Below are 15,669 nucleotides of genomic sequence, written 5' to 3'. Positions count from 1 at the left end.
CACTGCTAATGGATGCAGTTTATTAGGATCTGTCAGAATTCAAAGCAACTTTAGTTATGCCACAATTCCTGAACACCAAGCTGGAAGGCAAACAGCAAGTTGTCATATACTTGATAAGAATCCAAGCAGCACTGACATTTCTAACAAGCACACACACCACATATCATCCAACAACATTACTCTATGTACTACTGTAAAATGGAATAAACTGAAAACCCGAATTTCACAACTTTTACCAAGTTAAAAACCTATTTTATTTTGATATCTAAACTCACTTGTACAGATGAAGCCTTCTTGTGTAGGACCTGCTCAGAAAGGACAACAGCAAAGCAGTGCCATACTTACCGCTGCAAACAAATTCATGGACACAAGTTTGATATTACATTGTTCAAACAAACATTATAATCAAAGATTTCAGGGCAGTTTGTGGTCTTACCCCTCGGCATTCCTTTTGTGAATTATTTTTTACAATGGCTACACTCTTCAAATGAACACATGTGCCCATTTGTCTTAAAAAATAGCAATCCATTCTCAGCACCACTCAGAAGACATGGTTAAAAATTGTGAAGGAATTATTCACCAGCATGTTATTCACCATAACTTGCCATTCTTAATGCTACAGGAGGGATCACAGTCAATTAAATTTTATGTAAATTCACTATGAAAAACAAAGCACTTAGTATAACATCATGTGCCAACTATAGAATATTTTAAATATGTACACAGCAAGAACTGTTTCCCAGACAAATCAACCTCTGCATAAAATAGTATGCTAAATCAGAAATAGGACCACTTGAAATTAGAATTCTGACTGAAGAAAGCTTCAAATAATATCCAGTGCATTTAAACCAGTGACAATGGTAACTGATGACATAATTGAAACAAATGATCCAGTACTTGCCCAACTAATCCCTGACTGCTATTGTATTTAAACAGTGAGCAAGCTTAGAAAGGCCCTTGCTTCAGAGATATTTTTTTTAATTCAGTGATCACCTGCGATTTGTACATAAGTAAGAAAATGCTAAAGTAGTGAGAAGCTGGCACTGGTATATTTTTGAGCTCAGTACTATCTATTTTGATCAGCAGCAGCTCTACCAAGGCTTCAGCCAGGCCTACAAGCTCCCTTGAACTGAAAAAGGCCCTAGGATGTTAAGTTCTCCATAAGACTACGGTGTCTTCAAGAACTATGTTCCTCCAACTCAACAAAGACAAGGTCCATTCAATAGCATGTTTACTTAGAATTACACCCTTTTCCACACTTAAAAAAAAGGAACTTCATCGGGTCTATAATATTCAAGTAGCAGTTTGGGGTAGAATGTCACGCTGAAATCTCTGGAACCTAATTACAGCTAAACAATAATAAGTTTGCATTGATAGAGCCTTTAGGGTTACACCACACACACACACAAAATCATGTACTTGTTTATATAAGCAAGATTTCCCCCACTCCAAGCAAACAAGCCAAATTGAACTCAAGTCAAGCCTGTTTAAGTTACAATCACTGGCTTGGTTTGCATTACCTACACTGTGTTTGATCTTAAACAAATCAAGACCAGTTAATGTCAAAGAAACAAACTGAGAAGGCTCAAACAAAAATACTCCTTTGTCTCAAGTCCCCAAAAAAAAAAAGACACAATTGCTGCTAACAGTTCTTCCTCCATAATGTCTGTCTTCTGTATAGAGCCCAGGAACCACCTCAGTTTCTGTGCAGTATCATGCAAATTGGCCCACTCCCTACCTATTTTAAATCAAACAAAACACATCTGGGACACACAGAGTTATGGGAGCCCCCTTTCTGCAGCTTCTCCTCACCCCCCCCCCAAGAGGACTATTTACGAACGCTTCTAAATCACCTCTTAACATTTCAAACACGTTTTGTTTAAAATATTGTCGAAGGCTTTCACAGGTCAGAGTTCATTGGTTCTTGTAGGTTATCCGGGCTGTGTGACCGTGGTCTTGGTATTTTCTTTCCTGACGTTTCGCCAGCAGCTGTGGCAGGCATCTTCAGAGGAGTAACACTGAAGGACAGTAACACTGTGTAACACTGAAGGACGTTTTGTTTACTTTTCCCAGAAGAGTAAATGGATTCGTCCAAAGGATGCTGCTGTTGCCACTTTGGCAGATCAACCCCTTTGGAAGAGCCCCTGGAACTTCAGGGAGCAGCACCCATCGACGGAACGCCGTCTGCCACGGACCCAAACCATCCCTTCCCAGTGGGTCGCCGTGTTAGTCTGTCTGCAGTAGTAGAAAAGGGCAGGAGTCCAGTAGCACCTTAAAGACTCACAAGAATATTTTCTGGCAGGGTAGGAGCTTTTGTGAGCCACAGCGTGAGCTCCTACCCTGCCAGAAAATATTTTTTGCTAGTCTTTAAGGTGCTACTGGACTCTTGCTCTTTTCTACATCCCTTCCCAGGTCACCTCGAGCAGAAACGAACAGATCCGTCTAAAGCACTGGTTCTCAACCAGGGGTCCACGAGAACCAAACCAGGGGTCCGCGAAACAAAGTTATAAACCCATAATAAATTAATATTTTCAATTAAAAGTTCTCTATTATAAAAATATATATTCAAATATTATTCTAAGTTTAATGTTTCCCTAACAAGATAATTCCCAGTGGGTCGCCGTGTTAGTCTGTCTGCAGTAGTAGAAAAGGGCAAGAGTCCAGTAGCACCTGAAAGACTAACACAAATACTTTCTGGCAGGGTAGGAGCTTTCGGGAGCCACAGCTCACTTCTTCAGGTAAGAGTCCAGTCGCACCTTCAAGACTAACAACAATATGTTCTGGTAGGGTATGAGCTTTCGGGAGCCACAGCTCACTTCCTCAGATACCTGCAGATATCTGAAGCAGTGCGCTGTGGCTCACGAAAGCTCCTCCCCTACCAGAACATATTTTTGTTGACCTAACAGTTATGATTAAAGTTTATTTTCAAACTCTCGGAATTTTTATTTTGAACCTTGGGGTCCCTGCAGCGAACAAAAAGGTCCTAGTCAAAAAAAAGGTTGGGAACCACTGGTCTAAAGGCAGGGGGGTGAACCGCTTGCTGGACGGCGCGGTCCACACGCTGCAAAACCCGCAGAGACCAAGGGCGAAAACGCACGGGCGCTTGAGCCTCCTTTCTTCCCTGTCCCAGCCAGGATTCAGCCAGGATCGAACGCACGACCGTGCCTTCGATCCTGGCTGAATCCTGGCTGGGACAGGGAAGAAAGGAGGCTCAAGCGACCGGGCGTGAAAGCGCCAACTAGCTGCAGAGGGCGTCGGGGAACGGCGGCGGCGGCAGCAGCAGCAGCATCATCCACTCCCGCTGCTCCCCCCCCCCCTGTCAATAAAGCCAGAGGGACCTGCTGCATCGCACACGGCCCGGACGCCAGCAGGCAGAGGTCTGCGCTGCCCGCCTTCCTCGCAGCCAAACACACACACACACACACACACACCGCCTCGAGGGCACGACGGCGCGCGGTCTCTCCCCCCCTCCCCCCCCCGCGAAACAAAATGAGGAAGGAAAGCCAGGCGACAACGGCCAAGGGCCCGAGAGCGGAATCGGGGTCAACAACGGCTGAAAGGCAGGTACCAACTGGGAGGGGGCGCAGGGAACAGCGGGGAGGCCCACACGGCCCCGGCGCTGGGGTCGCTTCGCAGCGTCCCTTCCCACCGCCCGGGGGCTCGGCGCATCGAGAGGTGCCGTCCAGGCTGAGCACCTCCAGGCCAGGACGCGGCAGCCAGGGACGACGGAGGCGACTCTGGCTAACCCCCCCCCTTCGTTAACACCTTTATTTACCACACCCGAAAGCTACAAAGGCGGACAGGTCACCCCCTTTCGCAGTTGTTGCCCCGCCGCCGCCTCCCCGACGGCTGCCCCCCGTTCTCGAAGCTGGAGCCGCGGCCCGCGCGGGACGCCGGCCCCTCCACCCCCGCCACCTACCCGCGTCCCGGCCTCGTCTTCCCTCGCGGGGCTGTCGTCCCTCGCTCGCGGCCGGCCAGCCGCCCGCTCGGCTCCGCTCCCCGTCTAAAATGGCGGCCCGCCGAACAGCGAGACATTTATTCCGAGCCCATCGAGGCGATCGGCGCTCGACTCCTCCCGCCTGGGGCGGCGAGGGTTCGGAGCCTCCCCCGCCCCTTTCCCCGCCTGTCTTGGTATCCAGGGGGAACTCCTGCCAACTGGATAGGGGGCGGGGGTGGGGGAGGGGCAGGGATAAACCGGCTCTCAGAGGTGAAGGAGGGTGACCGTTGGCCAGGCCCTTGGGGGTGGGCCTCAGCCGGAGAGAACACCGTGTTCGCCCTAGCTTCCCAAAGTGTATTCTGAGGTGCCTCCCAAGCCTTGTCTAGACTGGAATTAAGGTTGCCAGATGGTCCCTTGTTTTCAGGGGATTCCTCTTTATTTCCAGAGCATCGTACCTCGTGGAACATAGTAGAGAGCGCCTCAGTATCCCCCATGGAGTTTCATTCACTAGAACAGCAGAAAAGTGGAGGGCAGCAGGAAAAGAGGAAGACCCAACAAGAGATGGATGGACTCAATAAAGGAAGCCACAGCCTTCAATTTGCAAGATCTGAGCAAGGCTGTCAAAGACAGGACATTTTGGAGGACTTTCATTCATACGGTCGCCGTGAGCAGGAAGCGACTTGACGGCACTTAACACACACACATAGCAGCAGCATTCGAAATAGATCACTTCTGAAGAAGTGAGCTGTGGCTCAGGAAAGCTCATACTCTGCCTAAAAAAATTTGTTAGTCTTTAAGGGGAGGTGTGGTGGCTCAGTGGGAGAGCATCTGCTTGGCATGCAGAAGGTCCGAGGTTCAATCCTTGGCATCTCCACTTAAAGGGACTAGGCAAGAAGGTGATGGGAAAGATCTGTGCCTGAGACCCTGGAGAGCTGCTGCGGGTCTGAGTAGACAATTACTGACACTGATGGACCAAGGGTCTGATTCATAATAAGGCAGCTTCATGTATTCGTGTAAGGACTCTTGCTCTTTTCTACAGCAACATTTGAAGTCCGTGGAGAATCCTTTTCTGTACTTAGCTATAAATATTGATCTGCCAGTTGTATCGAGTTTGCCCAGAAAGGACCCCTGCAAGCTAGATCACTTGATTGTGTTAGGAAGAAGCTGAGGCTGACTTGCCCCAGAATCACATTATTTAGTTTTGTATTTAGATATTTGCATCCTGCGTTTCTGCCCACTGGTGACTCAAAGTGGCTTGCAGTTTCATTGTTCCCTCCTCTGCTTTATCCTCACAATAACCCTGTGAGGTAGGTTAGACCGAGAAAGAAGGACCGGCCAAAGTAACCCAGTGAACTTCCGCAAAAGAATGGGGAGCCTGTGAGAGAAATGGAATTTGAATCCTACCTTCCATATCACAAATTTCACATGTATTCTCCCTGCTGAATTATTTCTGCAATGAGTTCCTCCTTAAAATAACACAGATTGGTTATCCCTAAACATCCAAAATCACATAGTTGTACTCTGCCTATCTTTTGGTTTACAATTACATATTGTACCAATGCATCATTTTACTTAACTTTACTACACTGATTGTTAGTACACATGTGTTATATGCTGTCAAGTCATTTCCAACTTATGGTGACCCTATAATTAATGACCTTCAAAATGTCTTATCATTAACAGCCTTGATCAGGTCTTGCAAACTGAGTAGACTTTAAAGGTTTTCATGGGTAAATAATATGCAACGTATGTTTAGGGTTACCAGCCTCAAAGTGGGGCCTGGTGTTCTGCAATTAAAACTGATCTCTAGGCTACAAAGATCAATTCCCATGGAGAAAGTGGCAGATCTGAATGGCAAACTCTATGGTATACCATAGAGTCCAGGAGATACAGAAGTCCTAGAGTGCCTTCACATTCCCTCTGTGAGCTCCCTCACCAAACTACAGGAAACTTTCTCTCTGTGTGTGTGCTCCTGCAACAAATTGTGAAGGAGGCAGTATTTGGACATTTTATCCCACACAATTTCCCCATCCCAATTTCCATAAAATCTCAGGCTAATTTCTCTTCTTAATTGCAGTCAACTTTCTTTGTCTATTGGGACATGCCCATTCCAGAGGATACTTTTTGAGTTTTTCTTTGGGTTAATATACAAAAGTACTTGTAGCGACCCCAAGTATGCATAAACCCCTGCCTGTCATAATTATAAGTGTGCACACAAAATAGTAGAAAAGTGATAAAAGGTTGTTTGTTAAATCTTTTTTGCAAGTTTATGGGGGAAATATAAATTCTAATCTGAACTGTAAATATTTAACATTCATAATGAATTTTAGTGAGTACAATCAAAATGGGTCACAGTTTTTAAAAAAATTAAAGAAAATAAAACATAAAATATCAGCCAAATTTGTTCTACCAATTTACAGAAATAATCCTTCCACACTTACTGAAGGGTGTGTGTGAATGCTCTTAGGAGCCAGCATGACCCCCTACGCCAGCATCCGTGCTACTTGCGCCGAGCAAACTGGCACAGACACCAGCGTTGGCTACTTACGCTGGCCCCCCTGGATGGCAGTGTGGGGCTTGGGCACCGGCGCCGGCATCCCAGGAGGTGTTCTCAGGGTGTTTTGTGGGGAGCAATTTCCATCAGGAGAAGAATTTTAAAAACTCTCCTGTGCCACAGTCCCAGTGTGAAAACACACACTACTTCCAGATTGCATCTGCTTTTGCTTTTTTTACAACAAACCTGAAAGGCAATCACATATCTCCCACATCATGTGTACTTTGGCCTCAAAAGCTTCAAAGAGAAAGTAGCTCTGGATTCAAGGGCTGAAGATTTGTTCAAGGCCACAAGTGTGATTTGGAAGCACTCCTCCAGCAGGAGTCACTCCGGGTTTCCTTACCCATTAATGTAGTTCTTTTTCCATTCATGAAAAGAATACAGAATTAGAAAGATCTAATAAAATTGTATGAGCTTGTCAATGGGTTTATAAATTGGCTCAAATCCCAGTTTTCCTATTGCAGTTTAAGTAGGTTAATTTTAAAAGAAGTAATTTTGGCAATCACTATAATATTATATAATTATAATGTTTGCCCTACAGGTTGGACATCTCTAAAAACTGATACTCAGTTTGAAGCAATCTTTTTTTTTTCTCCTGGTTTGGACAAAGCCATTTTCAGATGAGAATCTTGTTCATTGTGTGTCTTATTTAAGCACTTATAACACCTTGTAAACGTGAGAGATCAAGGGCAAGAGTCCAGTACCACCTTAAAGACTAACAAAAATATTTTCTGGTAGGGTATGAGCTTTCGTGAGCCACAGCTCACTTCTTCAGAAAGCTCATACCCTACCAGAAAATATTTTTGTTAGTCTTTAAGGTGCTACTGGACTCTTTCCCTTTTCTACTACTGCAGACAGACTAACACGGTTACCCACTATGAGAGATCAAGTAGGACTAAACATCTTACAAAATTACAGTGTGGCATTTAAGGCAAAGCTGGCATCTTTAATCAACAACTGAACACTGCAATGAATGAGCCAGGAACGCAACTAATATTCAAGAATGGATATGCAACTAATACATTTTTCCCACAAAGAATTATTTCCGCACTCAAAGAAGACCGAAGTGGGGAAGAAAAACAACAGTATCCCAAATGTGAGAAAGATAAATATTGCTATATCTAATTCTTAATATGGCCAAATATATGGATATACGAGAGATTGGAGCCATGAACAGACACCCCAGAGGCTTCTATCCCCAGGTTTTCAGAAAATTCTGAAATCTTTAAAAGGGGGGTTAAAAAACCCTAAATAATAGGAGCACCTGAAGCTTTACGAAACAAATGGCCTCAGTGGCCATTGTGAGGCTTTAAGCTTTGTTTTTTTGTCAGTAAAAGGCCAGGGGAGGGCCCTTTCCAGGGCTGTTTTGGCCATTGAGGGGGACTTATTGTGGCCAGGCCCACCAGCAACCACCAGGTAACTTTCTACTGCCTGACTTGCATGATTCACCCAGGACTGGCTGCTTACTACTGTTCAAGAGCAGCAACACAACAAAAGTTAGTCTGGTGTAGAGGTTATAGTTTCAGACTAGGATTTGGGAGACCCCAATTCAAATGTCCACTCTGTGGTGGAAGCTCACTAGGTGACCTTTGGCCAGTTATATATTTTCAGCCAATCCTCACAGGATTGTTGTGAGGATAAAATGGAGGAGAGAAGAATGATGTAAGCTTGTTTGGGTCCCCATTGCGGAGAAAGGTGCGATATACCGTATTTTTCGCTCTATAAGACGCACCTGACCATAAGACGCACCTAGTTTTTGAAGGAGGAAAACGAAGAAAATATATATATATTTTTAAAGATCCGCTGGGTCTTTAAGAAAATATATTTATCTTCTTTTTCCTCCTTTTTCCTTCTCTTTCCCCACCGCCCCCCTTCCCGGAACTCCCGGGAAGGGGGGCGGTGGTGGTTTAAACTGCTCTGCGCTGCCTGCCCGCACACACACACCCCGCGCTTCCCGACCAACAGCTGAGAGGTTATTATGGCCAGGGCTGGGTGGAGGGATTACTGTACTCCACTTCCAGTTTCCTAGTCCTGCTCTGTGGAGCGTGCGCACAGCAGGGCTAGGAGGAAGGCTCCAGCCTCCCTTTCCAGGCTGCAAGCCGGATTGGGACCAGTCAGGCTTGCAGCGTGGAAAGGGAGGCTGAAGCCTTCAAAGCCCCACTGTGTGCACACGCTGATAGATCAGAGCGTGCGCACAGCAGGGCTTGGGGAAAGGCTCCAGCCTCCCTTTCCAGGCTGCAAGCCGGATTGGGACCAGTCAGGCTTGCAGTGTGGAAAGGGAGGCTGAAGCCTTCAATGCCCCACTGTGTGCACGCGCTGAGAGATCAAAGCGTGCGCACAGCAGGGCTTGGGGAAAAGGCTTCAACCTCCCTTTCCAGGCTGCAAGCCCAATTGGGACCAGTCAGGCTGGCAGCGTGGAAAGGGAGGCTGAAGCCTTCAAAGCCCCACTGTGTGCACGCGCTGAGAGATCAGCGCGTGCGCACAGCGGGGCTTGGGGGAAGGCTCCAGCCTCCCTTTCCAGGCTACAAGCCCGATTGGGACCAGTCAGGCAAGCCCAATCAGGAGGGGCGGTGGGTCTTTAAACTGCTCCTCCGCACACACACACACCCCCCTCTTCCCGGTCCCGAGGCTCAGCTGAGCCTCGGACCAGGAAGCGGGGGGAGGTTAAACTGCTCTGCGCTGCCTGGGCAGGCAGCACAGAGCAGTTTAAAGACCCACCGCCCCCCCCCTGTGCTTCCCGTTCCGAGGACCCGCCCAACAGCTGAGCCTCGGGACCGGGAAGCGGGTGGGGGGAGGTTAGACTGCTCTGCCCTGCGCTGGGTGGCTGGGAGGGGCCTCCCAGCCCCAGCTGGCGGCGTCCCAGCCGGCTCCCAGGGCGGCCGGCGCTGCATTCACTCCATAAGACGCACTGATATTTCCTCTCACTTTTGAGGAGGAAAAAAGTGTGTCTTATAGAGCGAAAAATACGGTATATGAAGTAAATATAAATATAGCGGAAGATGGGAAGTTGGATAAAAAGTAGTTTGGATGCTGGGGGGGGGGAAAGAGAGAGGGGTGTAGGAAAAAGGAGAGATTATGGGGGCTTTCAGGGAAGGGCAAGAGGAAATAGCAGCAAAGGGGGAAATTAAATGCCCCCATAAGTCCTTGCAGATCCCCCACTTGTTTTTTATAATTGCAAATTATGGTCATTAACATGTATTTTGATAGCAAGTTTGAATTATTCATGCTTTGATACTCTAGCAAATGTTTAGGTGGCAAACTGCATGCATGCCAACTGTTCCAGTCCTCAGGATATTTTGCGTTTGCATTAACTTTATTTCTTAACTTGGTTCCTGAAATCTACACTATACCTTGGCCCACAGCTACATATATTTTATATATTGTGGTAAAAGCTAGGGAAACAATGAATCGGGACACTTAGAATCATAGAACCACAGGAACCACTAGGGTCATCTAGTCCAACCCCCTGCACAACACAGGAAATTCACAACTACCCCATCAACATCCCCTGTGACCCCTACTCCATGCCCAGGTGATGGCAAACAACAACAAACCCTAGGATCTGGCCTGGAGGAAAATTGCAACCCTAGAAAATAGCTATCCCCCTTTCTCTGAGCACTGCAGTCCTAGTCTGCATCAAATCACACACGGGAATTTAAAGTTTACCCAAGAACTCTGGGTACACATCTGCTTGTGAGTCCCACAGACACACCAGGGAGGGACTTGACAACAGTATATTGTGTGAGAGAGATCTTGCACCACCAAGTGCATCAGCCAACCGATAGCAGTGTCTACTTCTCTCTTTCTCTCCTCCAAAAGCTACTGTACTTTCATTTCACACACACACACACTCCTTTTCCATATATGTGGTTTTCGTTGATTATGGTTAAGGCCCCATATTGCTTCAGCAGTTTTGTCGTCTTTCACACATTTTGGGTGCCTCCAGCACTCCCTTTGGATGTTTCTGGGTTTTTTCCCACTTGTGAGGGGCACTTTTATGCCAATGTTTTTCAGAAGCTGAGTTTGAGTTGTTGCTTTTGTGCGTGTGCATAATGCTGCATTCAGTTTTTCTAGATCCACCCAGCGATGCCGTGCTCCATGCCCACCCCCCTTTTCTCTTCACTGCCCTCCATCCCCCTCTATTCCATCATTTTTTTTAAGTATCAACAGTGATATGACAATGTAAACATATTTCATACACTTTAAAACTTCCAAAGAAGGAGAGCCCACCACCTCCTGAGGAAACCTGTTGCACTGAGGAAGCACTAACTGTCAAAACGTTCTTCCTAATGTTTAGCCAAAAACACTTTTTAAAATAAATTTTTTATTATTTTTCCAGAATTATTAATCACAGTTTAACAATTGACATAAACAATAAAAAGTAAAAACAAATAGAAAACATTGTTAAAGATATTTGTGTATAATCAAAGAAATATTGACTTCCCCTACACCTCCCTCCATCTTGTGATAAATTAGTAATCTCTTTTGCATAAAATTCTAATCCTGATATTGTTGCTAATATTTATTAATAGTTAGTACTATCATATAAAAGAAAGAAAAAAGGGAAAAGAAAATATAAGAAAAAAGAAGAAGAAAAATAGTGAATCTCACTAATAATAATTGGATTACTATAGTAGAAAACATTTAATTACTTCCATTAAAAATTCATTATTTTGTAAGTCCTCCATTTCTCCCTAACACTCATTTAATTTCTAGTAAATTAATATCATATATGGTTCTATTTCCATTATAGCCAATCCTTTTAACCAGTTCCTTTTTAATCTCATCCAAAAGAGAAACTAGACTCTTTTAAATTAGTCCCTTTGTCCGGAATTTCCAGCATTTCCTTCTTTTCGTCATTAACAGTAAGCGTCGAAGAGCATCCTTGGAAATAGTTGGTAAAGTCTCTTCTGCAGATAAATTATCTCCATGGTAAATCCACATTGCAATATCTTGCATCTCAAATTCAAAGAAAAGGATCCTGATGGCCCCAGTTTTTCTACTCATGAAGTCCTCCAAGCAGATGTTGAAAAGTTCATCAGGCAGATTGAAGAGACAGAGGTCAAAGTCACTCACATTCAGATCCGTTGTTGTCAGCTGGGCTATTGCAGTTTGTTTATTGTAGTTCTCGATTTCCTTTGCAGGATTCTTCTGTTCTTCATTTTTCTTGTCAACTAGAGGGCCCTCTAGTATCACCTCTGACCTCATTGTAATAATTTGGGTTTTTATGTCTTTAAGATCGTCTAAGATGATATCCAGTTTTTGATTAATAAGTTGGTATGAAATGTTCATCAAAGCAGAGAATTGTTCCATCTGTTTAGTCAGATATTCCATGGTTGCTTCTTCTGAGAATTTCTGTTGAAACTCAGTTGGTAAAATCCAGGCAAATATACCAGTGTAGTAAATAAAGAGGTGTTGCAGGAATCAAGGTCGTAAACCTTCCGTTCCTTGTGTTCAGGAACTTGGGAGATATTTGCCAGTACACACTAATGCCACTTCCGATTCCAAGTTCTCTGGCTCTCTCGCGATGATAGATTGTTTCCGGGAAGGACGTGGCAGGAAAGCTTTGTTTAGTTAGAAAGACGACTCTTCGGGGTGGGGGAGATTTCTCCTCCTCCCTCCCCTTTATACGTAGTAGTTCCTGATTGGTAACTGAAGCGTCTTTCAAAAATCTTAGTTGTTATGTCTTCCCACTGATCAAATTGATAAGATTCCTGTCGGGTTATCTGATCTTTTCTTGTTTTTAAAGAGTCATTTAAACATTGAGTGGGGAAATACGGATTCAACAGTTGTATTTAGCAGTCTCCTGGGACTTCCAAATCCAGGTAAAACAAAAGAATTCTTTTGAACTTACTCAGATTTTAGGAGAGTAGATATTCTTACTTCTGTATAGTTGCTTAGATGGTAGTAGATAGGGGAGAGCGAAGCCTAATTCCAAAGAGACGTCTGCGGCAATTTATAACCCCTCAAGCCAGGCGGGACTGCTACTGAATCTCCGAAGTCTTAAAACTCAGAGAGTTCAGGAGTTAAACCGCTCTTCATTGGCAGCAGGAGATTCCCTGACACCCGTTCCACTATTTAGGAATCAGGAGGGGCGCATTGGCACCCCTATTTAAGACGTTTCTTGGTTCCCCACTGGGAGCCCCCAGGGAGACGCAGTGCTTCGCTCAGCAGCCCTAGCTGAAGTCCGTTTAGCCAAAAACACTTTTGATTTAATTTCAACCCGTTGGTTCTGGTCCTACCTTCTGGAGCAACAGAAAACAACTCTGCACCATCTTCCATCCCTTCAAATACTTGATGGCTATCATATTACCTCTCAGTCCTCTGCAGGCTAAACATACCTTGCAGCAATTGAGGATCAGCCAACCTTTCCAGATGACGAGGGTCTGTCCACTTTCCCAGGGGTGCCCTGCCATGCTTCCAGGGCAGCCATGACTTCTGCCTTTACACTCTTATATTTTGATTGGCCCTGCTGGGATGTTCTATTGCAACCCAACCTGCAGGGCCCCCTTTCCGCCTCCTTGTATATTCCTGTATTTTTGAGCTGGGTGGTACCCATGAGGTCACCCATGTTATGTATGTAAATAGTTAGCCCCATTGGCCCTAAGCCGGGACGCACCATTGGCGACCTGGGGGTTGTTCCCCCCTATCACGGATCAGGGGGGGAGTGGCCGCAGGCGGCCAGGGGGGCATATAAGCGGGGCTGGTTTACACAGTTCTCCAGTTCTGTACTTCAATAAACACGTTGTGTTGGAACTCCGTCTCGACCTCGTGTGTCCTCCCCACGCGGACTTAACAACCCACATGTCCAGATTGAAGAATTATCTCCAGGAGGTGGTCGGCTTCATCCCACTGCCATAATGTGCCGCACCTCCTTGGTGGCATTTTCAGAGATATGGCGATGGATGGAATGCATGCCCATGAACTGAGAGAGGAACACCAAGGTGTCTTAAATCAGATTGGCCTATGGCATCCCCCCCAATAACCAACTGTTATTACTTTGAAATTTCATTTAACTCATAAGTGTATGTGGAACTGCAATTCACACATCCCTCCTTCCCTAGAGCTCTAATGTATTGGAGCAGTAATGTAGCACTGTCAATTTAAGTTACCAGTTTGGTTAGTGGGCCTGAGGTCAGCACTTTAAAAAACCCTGGGAACAGCGGCCAGATGATTGCCTGTGTATTCCCATGACCCCCACCCTTGAAAGTACACCATGAACCATTGGTTGCCTTTGAACCACCCGTCCTTTTTGACAAGTGTTGAATGACTGCACACACACAGGCTGTTAAAAGGGCAAATTTTATTAAACAAACCAAAGGGGAAAATAAGAGGTTTCAAAGTGATGGCACAGTCACACGCACCCCCAAGAATCCCCTTACAATTGGTTCAACATCATGAAGTTAGTCAGAATGCCCCAAACACACTTCCTCTGCCAAATGACACCTGTTATTCAGTTCATAATCACCCCTCTCTGCAGGGACCATGAGAGGGGCCAGGTCCCAGCCGTCCATCAGGACATCATATCTCTTCTATTCACAAATGTTGTATAGAATAATACATGCTGTGACCACGGATGTCACACTCTCCTTGAAGATGGTGAGGTGTGCCGAAAACACCATCATCAGCCAAAGGTGCGTTCAGCAACAATTCTGGCCCTGCAAAGCGCATAACCAAAGTTCCTCTGGCACCTGTACCTGTTTCCTCAAGTATGACTTCAGCACCTCATTGGGTATGCTCCATCAGCAATAATCAGTGCTGACACCGGCACACCCTCCAGAGAGATGGTGAGTTTCCAAGCTGCCAGCTTGGAGGGCTTTAAGAGGGGAGTGGACATATTCATGGAGGAGAGGGGTATTCATGGCTGTTAGTTAGAATGGATACTAGTCATGCTGCATACCTATTCTCTCTAGTATCAGAGGAGCATGCCTATTATTTTGGGTTTGGTGGTACACAGGCAGGATGGTGCTGCTGCACTCGTCTTGTTAGTGGCTTCCTAGAGGCACCTGGTTGGCCACTGTGTGAACAGACTGCTGGACTTGATGGGCCTTGGTCTGATCCAGCAGGGCCTTTCTTATGTTCTTATGTTCCCTGGAATAAAAACACTGGCATCCATTGCTGCATAGAATGCAGAGCTGCAAAACACAAAGGCATCACGGTTGCTGCTACTCCATCCGGCCTCTGCATCAGTGAATTGGCTGGTATGATCCATGACTCCCTGGAGAAGGATGGAGCAGAATTTCTTCCGGATATCACACAGGTTGATCCTCCTGCCCAGTGATCATATAGGTATATGTGTCCATCGATTGCTCCAACTCAGTGTGGGAACCCCAAATGTGCAAAGCCATTCATTATCTAAAAAGGAGAGATTAAAAACCATAAGTGCAACCCTTGTAACCAATACTGTCACTAACAGAGAACCATTACCATTACTTAGTAATCCCAGCATAGTATAGATATAAGAGGGACTTTTTTTTTAAAGGGGGTTACCTTCATGACTTGGTTGCCCAGTCATACAGTTTCGATGCAGCTCGACCTCCAAGAAGAAGCAGACTTCAAGTTTGATCTTGGCAACCACTGAGAGTCCCACACTGAACTGTTGAGAGTCCCACACTGCTCCTGGACTTCCCTGTAGAAGTTCACATTCACTAGGTACCATATGGCTACCGCAATTCATTTCTGCACTGAGATTGGCTCCCTCATGGTGGTTCTCTGCTGCAGTAGCCATCCTCTAAGGGCTGATAGTATTTCTGTAAAAGTCTGCTGGGTCATCCAAAAATTGGCTATCCACTGCTCAGCCAGGGGGTTGTAGTGGTTAAGAGCAGTGGTTTGGAGCAGTGAACTATGATCTGGATTCCCCACTCCTCCACATTGTAAGCCAGTTTGATTCTTCCTGAAATGGTAGAGGAAGTCGGCATATGAAAACCAATTCTTCTTCTTCTTCTTCTTCTTCTTCTTCTTCTTCTTCTTCATGCAACACTTTCAGTACGAATTTTTCCCACCATTTCTGGCTCTGAGGGCAGACCCTTAGAAAACATGCCATCGCAGGCTGCCAGGACATGCCATCACAGCCTTGTCCAAATAAGAAAACAAGAGCAAGCTTCCCTCCAGAGCTATCCTACGTGCAACGGCAGACAAGCATGACCAAGACAGAGCCCCTTTTGTGGAACGTATCCTT

General features: G+C 45.7%; 1 protein-coding gene across 4 annotated transcripts in view; it reads right to left on the bottom strand.

The window, feature by feature from the left end:
- Positions 1–15,669, bottom strand: part of RAF1 (Raf-1 proto-oncogene, serine/threonine kinase) — a 98,747-nt gene that overhangs the window by 55,212 nt on the left and 27,866 nt on the right. The window contains exon 1 of one of the 4 annotated variants that reach the window (XM_056855165.1): positions 3,916–3,929. The exons of the other annotated variants lie outside the window; for them this stretch is intronic. The gene's annotated coding sequence lies outside the window, so the exon portion shown is untranslated. Of the gene's footprint in view, positions 1–3,915; positions 3,930–15,669 lie in introns of those variants that run through there. 4 annotated transcript variants of the gene reach the window in all.

Source organism: Euleptes europaea, chromosome 1 (assembly GCF_029931775.1).
Source record: "Euleptes europaea isolate rEulEur1 chromosome 1, rEulEur1.hap1, whole genome shotgun sequence".
Classification (NCBI taxonomy): Eukaryota; Metazoa; Chordata; class Lepidosauria; order Squamata; family Sphaerodactylidae; genus Euleptes; species Euleptes europaea.
This window is presented reverse-complemented; position numbering and strand designations above follow the sequence as displayed.